At 35.4% G+C, this 13,513-nt stretch overlaps 1 protein-coding gene across 4 annotated transcripts in view; it reads right to left on the bottom strand.

Moving 5' to 3' along the window:
• Bche (butyrylcholinesterase) overlaps window positions 1-12,949 on the bottom strand; it is a 92,024-nt gene extending 79,075 nt beyond the window's left edge. For 2 of the 4 annotated variants that reach the window (XM_020154680.2, XM_074073860.1), the window contains exon 1: window positions 12,814-12,949. The gene's annotated coding sequence lies outside the window, so the exon portion shown is untranslated. The remainder of the gene's footprint in view (window positions 1-12,813) is intronic. The other 2 variants (XM_074073858.1, XM_074073859.1) reach the window with 1 other exon arrangement.
• Window positions 12,950-13,513: the final 564 nt, after the last annotated feature.

Here is a 13,513-nt window from a genome sequence, read left to right as displayed (position 1 = left end):
TGACTTGAGTTTCTTCCTTTTTGGCTTGACATATAGCAGCTGCTTCACTTTTGTGGTGTCATCATCTTCTCATACTTCCATCAGGAGGATGTAGGTCACATACAGTGAGCTTATTTCAGGGTTAGTAGACAAGTATTATCCCATTACTTCACAGCCTTGATGGCTAATGGTCCTGCTGCTAAATGTCCAGCATGCCTTGTAAGTGACACTGATGAAAAACCAGAGTACTCTTGGCACTGCATTAACACTGCTCAGAATTTGCAATCGTATCTGAGGAAGCTTGGGAGGTACAACTTGTATGATAGTAATTCTAGGGTCTCTTTCAGCTACCCAGGCATGAGTTCTTAAGTTTTTAAGACTTTACTGTAACTCAGTTACCATTAGGCTGGCTGTTTTCTTTATAGTAACACTCAGTGATTTGAAACTACATGGGTAAAATTAATCACACAGTTCGCCAAATTGTACTGATACTTCCTTTCATCAATACTTTCTTTTTTGCAAGAACAAAATGGATTGGAAGAATATATATCACAAAAGAAAGCCTATGTTTGCATTTTACACATTACAGAGCAGAAAAGATCACTTTGGTGTATTTTTTAAAAACATCTATGTATATAGTTGTACCCTTATATAGTTTGCTTCCCTAGATTTTATGATAATATTTATCTACTAAAATTTTGTAGTGACAGTGATTTATTAACATGGTATAATGTAACATTTTAACTTTTTATTTATATGATAATGTTGAGTAAAACAAGTGTTGTAAAAACTGTGCTAGACCCTTGAATATATTGATTCATTTAAAACTTATAATAATCTTCAAAGTAAGTACTATTATCTGTATTTTATGGTTGAGAAAATTTAGTCACAAAGGATGGAAGCAAATTCTCTCAAACCATAAAGCTATAAGGTTATTTTCTAATATCCATGAAATCATTAATTTTAGTATGCATTTTACGTATGATTATTTGCATACATCTTTTGCTTATTTTTTTATTCATTTTCCCAGAAGAGAAATAAGTGAATATGACAAGCACTAATAGATCTTCAATCTTCTGAGATGTCCATGGACATCTGAATAGGAATGTTCCCAACAATTCTGGCAGACAAGGAAAATGTTATTAATTAGAATAACTCTCAACAAGTCTCTGAAGCCAAACTACTAGACACTCTTTCCCAAATACGGCAAGTGTTGGAAGATGGATTTTCTCAGCTGCTATTAGAAGTGGGCCCAGCGACTGAAATAATAAAATGCTTTAGGATTGTGGTGACAGATAAAATATGGAAGTGCCTGTTGTCAGAGGCTTCAGTAAGGGATAGCAAACAGATCCTTTGGCGTTAAGGAAAAGAGAGCAACGGGAAATTTGAGCTTCTCTTTATATGTGGATGCAGACGATTTAGGTGAAAAAGTTCATAAACAAGATCTCTAGGCACCAACAAATTGGAAAGAGTCTAGAACACTGGACTCTGAAGAGATAACCAACATCAATCAGAAGCCATAACTGCTTTTTTAAATTTTATTTTCTTTATTATCATATTATTTTTGTAACATTTACAAAAATTCTAACAATATATTATAGTTAAATTCCCCCCCTCCATCATTCTCTTTAATCCCTCCTACCCCCATTCCTGAATAGTTTTAATAGGTCTCTTTTTTCCATTTTCATAAATGAATACAAAATACTTCTACTTATCATCCTCCTACACCCTTTCCTTGTGTCCTTCCCCTCCAACTGAACTAAACCCCAGACAGGCCCTGTTTTATTTTCTTGTTCTCCATTTCTGAAAAATGACTTTTTGGTTGTCCTGGAGTTTGAACTCAGAGCCTCACACTTGATAGCTAGGTGCTCTATAGCTTGAGCAACTCCAGCAGCCAGAAAAAAAGACATTTTTGTTTGCTTAAGATAGCTATGCAGGGAGTTTCCTTGTGAAGTTTCCATGTATATAAGTATTATAAAGCAAATTGGTTCATCTCTTCTATTTTTATCCTTTCTACCTCAGTCCCCTTCTTATGGTAATTTCACCAGGTTTAAAAATTCTACATTCATTCTGTATAGAAAGTACATCAACCATATTCACCTTCCTTCTTTTACCCTCCCTCTCCCTTTGGTGATCTTCCCTTACTGTGATCTGTTTTTCATAATACTGCAAGACACAACCTATAAAGAAATATGGTACAAAGAAGATTTTCATAGAGGTGAAAAGGCAGAAGAAACAAGGAAAGGTAAGAAAAAAAAATTGATTGCTCAGAGATTGAGTAAAGAAAGGAAAAGTCATTTTTTAGACAAAGAGGGCAGAAAGAGAGAGAGAGAGGCAACAACATGTTCCTTTGTTTATGATCTCATTTGTTTAATTGGCTTAAATTTACTCTTGCTAAACACATGCTTAGTCTTGGCAATCTACTCTCAGAAGTGTACATCAGGCATCGCATCATTCAGGGTGCTATTCAGAAATGCAGATTCCAAGGTCACCATCCTGCACTTTGCCTTCAGGAGATCTGGAGGATTGTTCTAACTGCTCTCCTAACTGAGATTGATTGGGCAACTCCAGACATCCCTCCAGAGCAAAAGCCTGTAGCCAGGCTCCTGATGAAGCCATTCTTCCTATTGCACATGCTACCTTTACTCACACAGAACTCAACATTTTACATTAAATTCATTTGGAGATGTGTTTCATGTACTCTTTTGTGATCTGCTTTCATATGGTCTATTTTAGAATTTTCACAATAATAGTCAAATATTTTCAGCTTTGTTTTATTATCCATACATGAATACTTTTGTAAATGTAACTTTTCTAACCTACTTTTGTTTTTAGAGTAGATTGAAATTTCTCCTGGAAATACTAATATTAGTGTTAGTGTTAATATTTTCTTTTTTATGGAGTAATCATTTAAATTACAATTATTCAATAAGGATGCATACTTTTGTGTTTAAAACCAATATGACCAGCAACTTCCATGAAATACTAGCTACCTATATTCTTATAGATGTTTAGGAAAATGTATGTCTCCATTAGCCTAAAAAGGCAATGTTTAATTTTTTTTATTTACGTTTAATTTTTATTGTTATAATCAACCATGTTTTCAAATGTTCATTAGTGATTGTTAGTATATTATTACTTTTTAATTTTAAATTTGTAGAAGTCTCAAATTACTATAAAGGACTCCTATATTCTTTACCAGTATTCTCCATGTTAACATTTTGATGGTTGTCAGTATCATTCTCATTTCCTTCATATATATGTCTATATGTGTATTTATATATGTGTGTGAGTACATTACAGTTCTCATTTGGTATTCCAGGTCCCCAATGGATACCAAAATGTACAGATGCTCCAGTATTCCATTTAAAATGCCAAAGTATACTCAATGCTGCACAATCTCCCATACATTTAAACATGTTTGTAATAGTGGAACTACGCTATGGAACTCAGGAAAGGAGAGAAAAGGAAAGAGAATGATAGTGCATCAACAATATCATAAAATACAACATCTGTGAAGGTAGAGGATGTAAGGATATGTACTGAAAACTGGGGAATGGGAAGTAAAGGGGTAAGGAGGAATAATGAAAGGGGTTGAACAGATCAAAGTATATACTCACAGTGGGGAGACATTGAGAAACCCTTTTGAATATTTAGTAAAATATTAATAACAAAAGACAGTATTATAATAGATCCAGTGTGTGTAGGGGTGAAAGAAAGAAATTGAAGTGAAGGTATATGGTGGATGGATTTCATATATGTATGTGAAATAAAACAAAGAAACCTCTTGCAGTTGCTTTAAGTGAGGCAGGAAGGAGTTGAGGGGGAGACATGATGGGCATGATTAACCAATGTATGATAGAAGCCTATTTGGAATTGTCACAATGAATCCTACCCATATTATGAATACACTCCAATAAAAAATTTTAAAAAATAAAATCATCTCTACATGATTTATAGTACTTCATACAATATGAGTGCTATATAAATAGTTCTCATTCTGCTTTATTTTTTTCAGTAGTGGGATCTGAAGTCAAGGCCTCCACTTGCTAGACAGGTGCTCTACCGTTTGAACCACACCTCCAGCCCTTCTTTTTTTTTTAGTTATTTCTCCAGTAAAGTCAGCAGATTTTGCCCAGGGCTGGCTTTGGACCATGATGATCTTACCCATTCCTGCTGTGTAGCTGGTATTATGGATGTGTGTCACTAAACCCAGTTAATCTGTTGAGATAGAATCTCACTAACTTTTGTGTGAGTTCATCTCAAACTGTGATCCTCCTAATCTCTACTCCTAAATAGATGGGATTATAGGTGCGATCATCTGAACCAGACATTATGTTGCATTTTTAAAGGAATCATGACAAGCAATATAAGTCTGTACAAATTACAAAAACAATTCAAAAAAGTATTTCCATCTGTTGTTGGTTGAATCAGCACATGAAGAACATGCAAATAGGGCTGATAGTACGTATATGCGTGCACATAGATATTACATTTTTTTCTGAATTACTTCATAGTTATTAGCAATAATGTGCTCTTGTATCCCTAAACACTCCAGTAAGTTCTAAGGAATTCCACCTGCTCTCTGCCTGAGGATATAATAAGTCTATTTAATTCACAATCTGGTGAACAGTATTCTGTTTTATATTTAAAACTAAATAGATGTTATTGAGAGACACCATTAATTTTAAAAGGATAATTAACATCAACAGAAGGAACAATTTGTGACTTTGATGAAAATATTGTCTCCATCAAGATCTAATAATTGGTAGTAAAAATCACTAAGTGTGTGATTGATGGGGATTTGCATATTTGATATGCCTAAGAAACTACACAGATTGAATTCAGAATTTCATAACATAAGAAAAAGGCTGATTTTAGTGTCATCAATGGAGTCAATGGGATACTGGATACCCAAAGTCATCTTTTCTTATTCCTCAAAATGGTTTTATTTGAATCCTTCCACTTTGCATTGGAAGATATAATTTGTGCTTTATATGAAATAAAATAATGTACAAAACAAATTGTATCCCAATGAAGTAACCAAGTAACTCTTAAATATGGGCTTTCTAAACTGGATACTGGTGGCTCACAACTTTAATAATAGCTGGTTGGCAGGCTGAGATCAGGAGGATCATATTTCCAGAACAGTCTAGATCAAATCATCTCAAGGAATGGCTCAAGTGTAGTGGGGTGTGTTTGTTATCCCAAGCTACTTGAGAAGTCAAGAAAGGGAGGATCACAGTTCCAGGCAAAAAGAGCACTGGATCATATAGCAGTTCTACCTCTAGTTTTTTGAGGAATCTCCATAGTGCTTTCCATAGTGTTTGTACTAATTTGCATTCCCACCAACAGTGTAAAAGTTTTCCTGTTTTGCCACATTCTTGCAAGAATTTTTTATTACCCTTGATTATGGCCATTCTAACTGGGGTGAGATTAAATCTAAGTGTTGTTTTTATTTGCATCTCTTTTATAACCAGAGAAGTTGAATACTTCATGTATTTACTTATTGGCCATTTATAACTCTTCCTTTGAGAATTCCTTGTGTAAGTCATGTGCCCATTTCTTCATTGGGGTGTTGATTCTTTGGGGGCTGAGATTTTTGAGTTCCCTGTAAATTCTGGATATCAGCTCCTTATCAGATGAGTAATTGGCAAAGATTTTCTCCCATAATGAGGGCTATCTTTTGAGTCTGGTGACTCTTTCCTTTGCTGTGCAAAAGCTCTTTAGTTTGATGCAGTCTTATTTGTTCATTCTTTCCCTTACATGGTAAGCATTTTGAGTTCTGTTTTGGAAGTTGTTCCAGTATATTTCCTACTGCTTCCTGGGGTTGTTTCAAAGTTCCAGGCCTACATTAAGGTCTTTAATCTACTTTGAGTTGATTTTGGTACAGGGTGAAAGACAGGGATCTAGTTTCAGTCTTCTGCATGTGGATATCCAGTTTTCCCAGCAGCATTTATTGAAGAGGCTGTCTTTTCTCCATCGTGTGATTTGGGCTCCTTTGTCCAAGATCAGTTAGCTATATATAGGGTTTATGTCTGGATCCTCTATTCTGATTCATTAGTCTTCCTAACATCATGCTGTTTTTTCATTTATGGCTCTGTATTATAGTTTGAAATCAGGTATTGTGATGCCTCCAGCATTGGACTTTTTGCTTAGAATTCCTTTGGCTATTTGAAGTCTTTTGTGTTTCCATATGCATTTCATGATTGATTTTTATTTCTATGCAGAATTTTATTGGAATTTTTATGGGATTCCATTGAACATGTAGATTACTTTTGGTAGTATGGCCATTTTCCAATGATACTTCTCCTGGGCATCTACCCAAAGGAACATAAAACAAGATACAGCAGAGACACCTGTACACTGATGTTCATAGCAGCACTATTCATAATAGACAAGCTTTGGAAACAACCCAGGCATGCTTCAACTTATGAATGGATCAAGAAATTGTGGTATATATACACAATGGAGTGTTACTCATCCATAAGGAATAATATCATGTAGTTTTAAGGTAAATGGATGCAATTGGAAGACATCATGTTATGTGAAGTAAGCCAGGATCAGAAACACAAAAGCCTCATGTTTTCTCTCATCCATGGAAGATACATCCAAAGATAAACATGTACACAAAAATCAAGCCAGATGTAGAGCATGTTTGTAACAGTGGAACTACCTTGTGGAACTTGGGGAAAGCAGGAAAGGAAGAGAATGATAAAGGAACAGTAACATAGCATGACATAAGATACAAAGGTAAAAGATATAAAGATGTGAATTGCAAGCTGTTGGAAAATGGAGGGTGGGAGATGAAGGGGTAAGGGAGAGTAATGGAAAGGGTTGAACGGACCAAAGTTAAGTAAACCCACATTGAGACACTCCTTCGAACATAAATTTAAAATAGGTTCAACGTGTGCTTGGGGGATACTTGTGGGAGGGGAGAGGGTAAAGGAAAGAGATTAAGGTGACAATATATGGCAGATAGACTTCATATACCTACATGAAACAGAGCTAAGAAACCTCTTGCAATTGCTTTAAGTGTGTGTGTGGGGGAGGCAATGGGTGCAATGTAAATAAAGTACAATATAAGTCTAATTGGAATTGTCACTATGAATCCTTTCCCTGTACAATGAATATATCCTGATAAAAAATTTAATGAAATAAAAAAGAGCAAAGAAAAGATTCTAAGACCATATTTTAATGGAGAAAAATTGGGCATGGTGACGTGCACTTGTCATCCCAGCAACAGCAGGAAGTGTGAAATAAGGTATCTCATTCCAGATCAGCCTGAGCTAAAAGTGAGACCCCATGTCCAAGTAACCAGAGCAAACAGGGATGTAGGTATGGCTCAAGCTGTACAGCACCTGTCTTAGAACTTGAAGTCCTAAGTTAAAGCCTTATTACTGCCAAAAAAGTGGACTTTCTGATCTGGTTTTTCCAAATAAACAATGAAATAAAGCTTTTATGTCAGGGACATAATCAGATGCAATGCACGAATCATTGCCAGATATAAGAAAGGACATTTGGGAGGTCAGTTTTAGAAATCCGAATAATTTTTATATTATTGCAGTAAATAATCAGTGAGGTGAAAATTCTCAATTAAAAGAAATGCATTAGGGAAGATTATGAAAAATATGATCCTACTGTGGTACACCTGTGCACACACATACATTCATAAACACTTACATACACATAGTCACACACAATGCATCCAGATGAAGTTACTGTCGTGTAGTAAAATAAGTTATTCCTACAAATCAAAACCACACTAAGATTCCACCTCACTCCTGTTAGAATAGCTCCAAGAACACCACCACCAACAAATTTTGTCTAAGATAGAGGAAAAAGGAAACCTCATACACTGCTGGTGGCAATGTAAGCCAGTACAACCACTACAGAAAACAATATAGAGTCTTCCTAAAAAGCTAAACATAGACCTGCCATATGATCCAGCACTACCACTTTTAAGGATATAAGTGAAGGAATGAGACTCAGGTTACTGCAAAGTCACCTACACACCCATGTTTATTGAAGCACTATTCATAATAAACAAGCTTTGGAAGCAGCCAAGATGCCCCTCTACCAATAAGTGGTTTAAGAAAATGTGTTACTTATACACAATGGAATTTTATTCAGCCACAAAGAAAAATGAAGTTTTGTCACTGGCAGATAAATGGATGGAACTGGAGAACATCATCTTAAACGAAGATAGTCAGGCTCAGAAGACCAAAAATCATGTTCTCCCTCATATGCAGATTATAGACCTAAAACAAATGCAGTAATATTTTTGGACATGGGTCACGCTAAGGAGAGAATGTGCATGAGGAACAGGGCAAGGGAAGGAAACCAAAAACTTGAAGGTGATTGATGTGCTCACTGTGTGGGAATAAATATAGTAATCTTAAACTGACATAGACCCCTACGGGAAGGGGACTAGGAAGTAGTGAAGAGGTCTGGTCGAGATGAACCAATTTGGGTTGTAATACATATACGCTAGGAAACAGCACAAGGAATCTACCTATATACATATCATTATCACAAAATAGCAAAAACGTCATGTTTTTCTCATCTTCTATGTTTTTTTTTTTTTCTACAATATCAGGGAACAAGAAGATAGAATAAGTTCTGCCCAGAGGCGGGGGAGGGCAAAGAGGTGGTCCAAATAGTGTTTATATATGTGAGTAAATGCAGAAATGATACCCATTGAGACTGATCCAGGAATCAGGGGAGAAGTGATGAAAGAGAGCAGTGGAGGGGATGAATTCAAATATGATATATTTAATACATTTTAAGAACTTTTGCAAATACTCCAATGTGCCCCCACCCAGCACAACAGTAAAAAAAAAGTTATTTCTTTTTAAAAATGATTTTATTAATATCTGATAATTAAACAGAAGGAATCATGGTGACATTTCTATACATATATAAATATATATATTCTATACCCTAGTTTGGTTCATCTCTTCCATTATTCTCCTTTTCCCCACTTCCCTTCTTACATCAAAGTCATTTTAAAATAACTTATTTCTAAATATTAGCTCTTCTTAACTTTACAATGTTCTATAATACAATTGTACTGCTCTATATTTCTATAATCATTATATATATTTTATATGTATGTAAGTTAAAATTCACATCTAAATGAAAAAAGTACAAAAGCTTGTCTTTCCTCTGTGCTCAGAGAATCTAATAATAGATTTTACCCTAAATTGTGGAAAAAATATTTTTTGTATTGTTTTAGAAAAATCTGAAAAAGGCAAAGCTTCTAAATTACAGTCCTGAAATGATATAATCTTTATGGCAAACAAGTTAAGGAAAATAAAATACATGAAGATAAGCTGTAGTTTTGTCAGGGCCAAGAGATTTAAGTTGACATGGGTAAATAGCATGAGAGCCAGATGAAGTTAAAAATGACAAAATGGTCAGGAAGCACTCTACAGAGAAGTGCTGGGGAGATACATGCATCATAATGACCTTTACAAAGGTCTTTGTGATAAGGTGCAGAGGTCTCCCAAAAATTCTCAAATAAGTGCATAAAGACTGAGCTTATTCCTCAGTGATTTAGGATCAGATGTGTCTGGGTATCTGTGTGTGCCATGTGTATCAATGATGTGTGCTTCCATGTGCTGGAGAAACTTTGGCTAGCAAGCTAGGCAGAGCTGAGACTAAGATAGGGGAAGAAAGACCACATATTACTTAATGAAGTAATGAGGTGACTAATGTAACATATTGGTGCGGTAGGAAGGTGTGATATTCCATAACCTTTCTCCATTTATGTAATTTGAAAGTTTTCCTCATTTGCATACAAAAAGTTTAAATAAGTGAAGTTTGCCATAAAATACATTTGATCATGATTAGAGTATGTTTTGGGGTTATGCTATGACTTGTGAAACATGAATTAAGGAAGAGTAATCAGTGACCCCTTTCACATCAGGGTTCACCTTCAAAACCTTCAAAACCAAGGAAATCTTCCCCTGTTTTCTAGAATATTTTTTCTTTCTGAAAATCTTTGTCTTTATTTCCTTTGAAATATTTACATGTCATCTTTTGTTTCTTTGAAATGTTTTATTGCTCCATCATAACTTTGCAAATGCCAAAATTTGAATCTTGGGTTTTTTTTCCTTTTTCTTGGAAGGGAGGAATTGGGAATAATAGAATCAAAAGTTACATTATAGAAAATGGAAATTTCTACAACTCACCTCTGTTTTAGAATTTGATTACTGAAGCAATACCGAGAACTGGGTTGCTAGTACATTACTACAGTCGCTAAATATAATCAAGCACCTGATAATTAATCTTGCTCTTCCTTAGTCAGTCTGTATTTTAACACTGCTTCTCAGTCTGTTTGCATTTGGCAATTGCTTTCACAGCAAGATTTTAGTATGCAAAAGAAATTCTCTCACAATAAATTCCTAAAGACACAGAAGTGTATTTTGCTGATCAAATCAAAACATTGGGGTGATTAGCAGCCTCCCAGTAAGGGTTTTACCCTTACTTTCTCTTTAAACACATTACATGGTACTTCAGTATTTTTATTTATTTTTTTTTTTGTGGCAGTACTGGGATTTGAACTCAATGCATTGTGTTTGTTAGGCAGGCACTCTACTGTTTAAGCCACATCTCATAGTCACTTTATCTTTTTTTACACTTTTTATTCATTTATTCATATGTGCATTCATTGTAGAGGCAATTTCTCTCCCCGTCCCATCTCCTCCCTCTTCCCCCTGCAATCTCCTCGGTTTCTGACAGAAATTGTTCTGCCCTTATGTCTAATTTTGTTGAAGAGAAGACATAAGCAGTAATAAGAAAGACAAAGCATTTTTGCTAGTTGAGATAAGGATAGCTATACAGAGAAATTCCTAACATTGTTTTCATGTACAAATGTGTTACAACCCAAGGTGATTCATCTCTACCTGACCTCTTCACTACTTCTGGGTCACCTTCCCATATTGATCTCTGTCACTTTAAGGCTTCTGTATTAGCTTCTCTGCAGTGGGGACATCAAATACTTTCATGTTTTGGGTTTCCTACCCATCCCCATACCTCCCATAAGTGCTCTCCCCTTATCATGTCACCCAAGTCCAATAACATTGCTGTATTTGCCCTAGATCTAAAATCCACATATGAGAGAGAACATATGATTTTTGGTCTTCTGAGCCTGGCTAACCTTGCTCAGAATGATATTCTCCATTTCCATCCATTTACTTGAGAATGATAAGATTTCATTCTTCTTCATGGCTGAGTAAAATTCCATTGTGTATAAGTACCACATTTTCTTAATTCATTCATCTGTAGTATGGCATCTTGACTGTCTCCATAATTTGACTATTGTGAATAGTGCTGCAATAAATATGGGTGTGCAGGTGCCTCTGGAGTAATCTGTGTCCCATTCCTTTGGGTATATCCCCAGGAGTGGGATTGCTGGGTCATATGGCAGATCTATGTTTAAATTTTTAAGAAGCCTCCATATTTTTTTTCCAGAGTGGTTGTACTAGCTTGCATTCCGACCAGCAGTGTATGAGGGTTACTTTCTCCTCACATCGCCTCCAACACCTGTTGTTGGTGGTGTTTTTGATGATGGCTTTTCCAACAGACGTGAGGTAGAATCTTAGTGTGGTTTTGATTTGCATTTTCTTTATGGCTAGAGATGATGACCATTTTTTCATGTGTTTTTTGGTCATTTGAACTAAAGTTCATTTGGAAACACAAGAGACCATGAGTAGCCAAGGCAATACTCAGCAAAAAGAACAATGCTGGAGGTATCACAATACTGGACTTCAAACTATATTACAAAGCAATAACAATAAAAACAGCATGGTACTGGCACAAAAACAGACATGAAGACCAATGGAACAGAATAGAGGACTCGGATATGAATCCTCACAGCTATGCCCACCTTATTTTTGACAAAGGCGCCAAAAATATACAATGGGGAAATGATAGTCTTTTCAACAACTGTTCCTGGGAAAAGTGGTTATCCATTGCAGAAAACTGAAACTAGATTCATGTTTATCACCCTGTACTAGTATCAACTCAAAATGAATCAAGGACCTTAATATCAGACCTGAAACTCTGAAGTTAGTACAGGAAAGAGCAGGGAATACTCTGGAAGTAATAGGTATAGGCAAGGACTTCCTCAATAGAAACCCAGCAGCTCAGCAACTAAGAGAAAGGATGGATAAATGGGACTTTGTAAAATGAAAATCTTCTGCACAACAAAAGAAATGGTCTCTAAACTGAAGACACCACCCACAGAGTTGGAGAAAATATTTGCCAGCCATACATCAGACAAAAGACTGACAACCAGAATATACAGGGAACTTAAAAAACTAAACTCTCCTCAAATCACAGTCACTTTAATACCTTTTTGTGTCATGGTTCTTCTGAAATCACATTTTTGGTTCTGTTTAAATGCTCAAAATGACATAAAGCATATAGATTATGTTCCAAATTCCAAGAGATACATCATTTAGAAGTGACCTCTTTGTAAGCCTTAAGAAGTATTTTTCTGGGACTCAAGAGGTAGAGCACTTGCCTAGCAAGTGTGAGGCCCTGAGTTCAAACCCCAGTACCACCAAAAAAAAAAAAAAAGAAGTATTTTTCTACAAACAGGCATGCTTATCTAACTTACATTTATGCATAAATTATTAAAATGACAGTTACATTAATCCTTGTAAATATATATCCGTGGACTCGAAGAAGAAATGAATGGTTAATTTTTTTGTATTAATAGCTGCCTTAAACTGGTACAACATGATTCCAGGTGTGCCTGTGAGGTGCTACCAGAAGAGATTAGTATTTGAATCAGTAGTTTGAGTAAGGAAGATTTATACTCACTAATGTGGCCAGGCATCTTCCAATTCCTTGATGGACTACAAAATAGAAAAAAAGGCCAGAGAGAGAGCAAATTCTCTCTCCCTTCTTGAGCTGGAACTTTCACTCTGTCCATTGAGATTCAACCTCCTGATTCTTTATTCTGGAACTTACATCATTCCTCTACCTAGTTCTTAGACCTTTGAACCTTGAACTGAAAATTACAACACCATTTGGCTCCCCTAGATTTTAGATCTGCAGACTTAGCATAAATTATGCCACCAGTTTTCCTGGATCTGTAGTTTACACATCATATATTGCAGGTCCATTTCATTTTGAGTCTTATGAGCCCACGTCCATAATAAATTTCTTCTTATACTTCTGTATGTGTTCTGTTTCTCTGGAGAACCCTAATAAAAACCCCAAAAGGATAATATTCATTTGTCTTACCCATTTCATTTCATATCAGGAAAATCACATGAAATGATACAAGAAAAACTTGATATGAATTATAATATTATAATATTTTTAGAATGGTATTTATGCTTTATTTCTTATAAATGTCCTTAGGCTATTAGGAATTTGTTATAAATTGTGTACTGATGATAGATGTAGGGCTTAAGATCACATCATCTGAACCATATTTGCCCTGGTATTCTTACATTAATATATTATGGTACTGAAGTTGCTTTTGCAAAGCTTTAGATGAATGGGAGGATTTTAA

Source organism: Castor canadensis, chromosome 5, assembly GCF_047511655.1.
Source record: "Castor canadensis chromosome 5, mCasCan1.hap1v2, whole genome shotgun sequence".
NCBI classification, from domain to species: Eukaryota; Metazoa; Chordata; class Mammalia; order Rodentia; family Castoridae; genus Castor; species Castor canadensis.
Note: the sequence above shows the minus strand (reverse complement) of the source record. Positions and strands in the feature narration are given on the sequence as shown.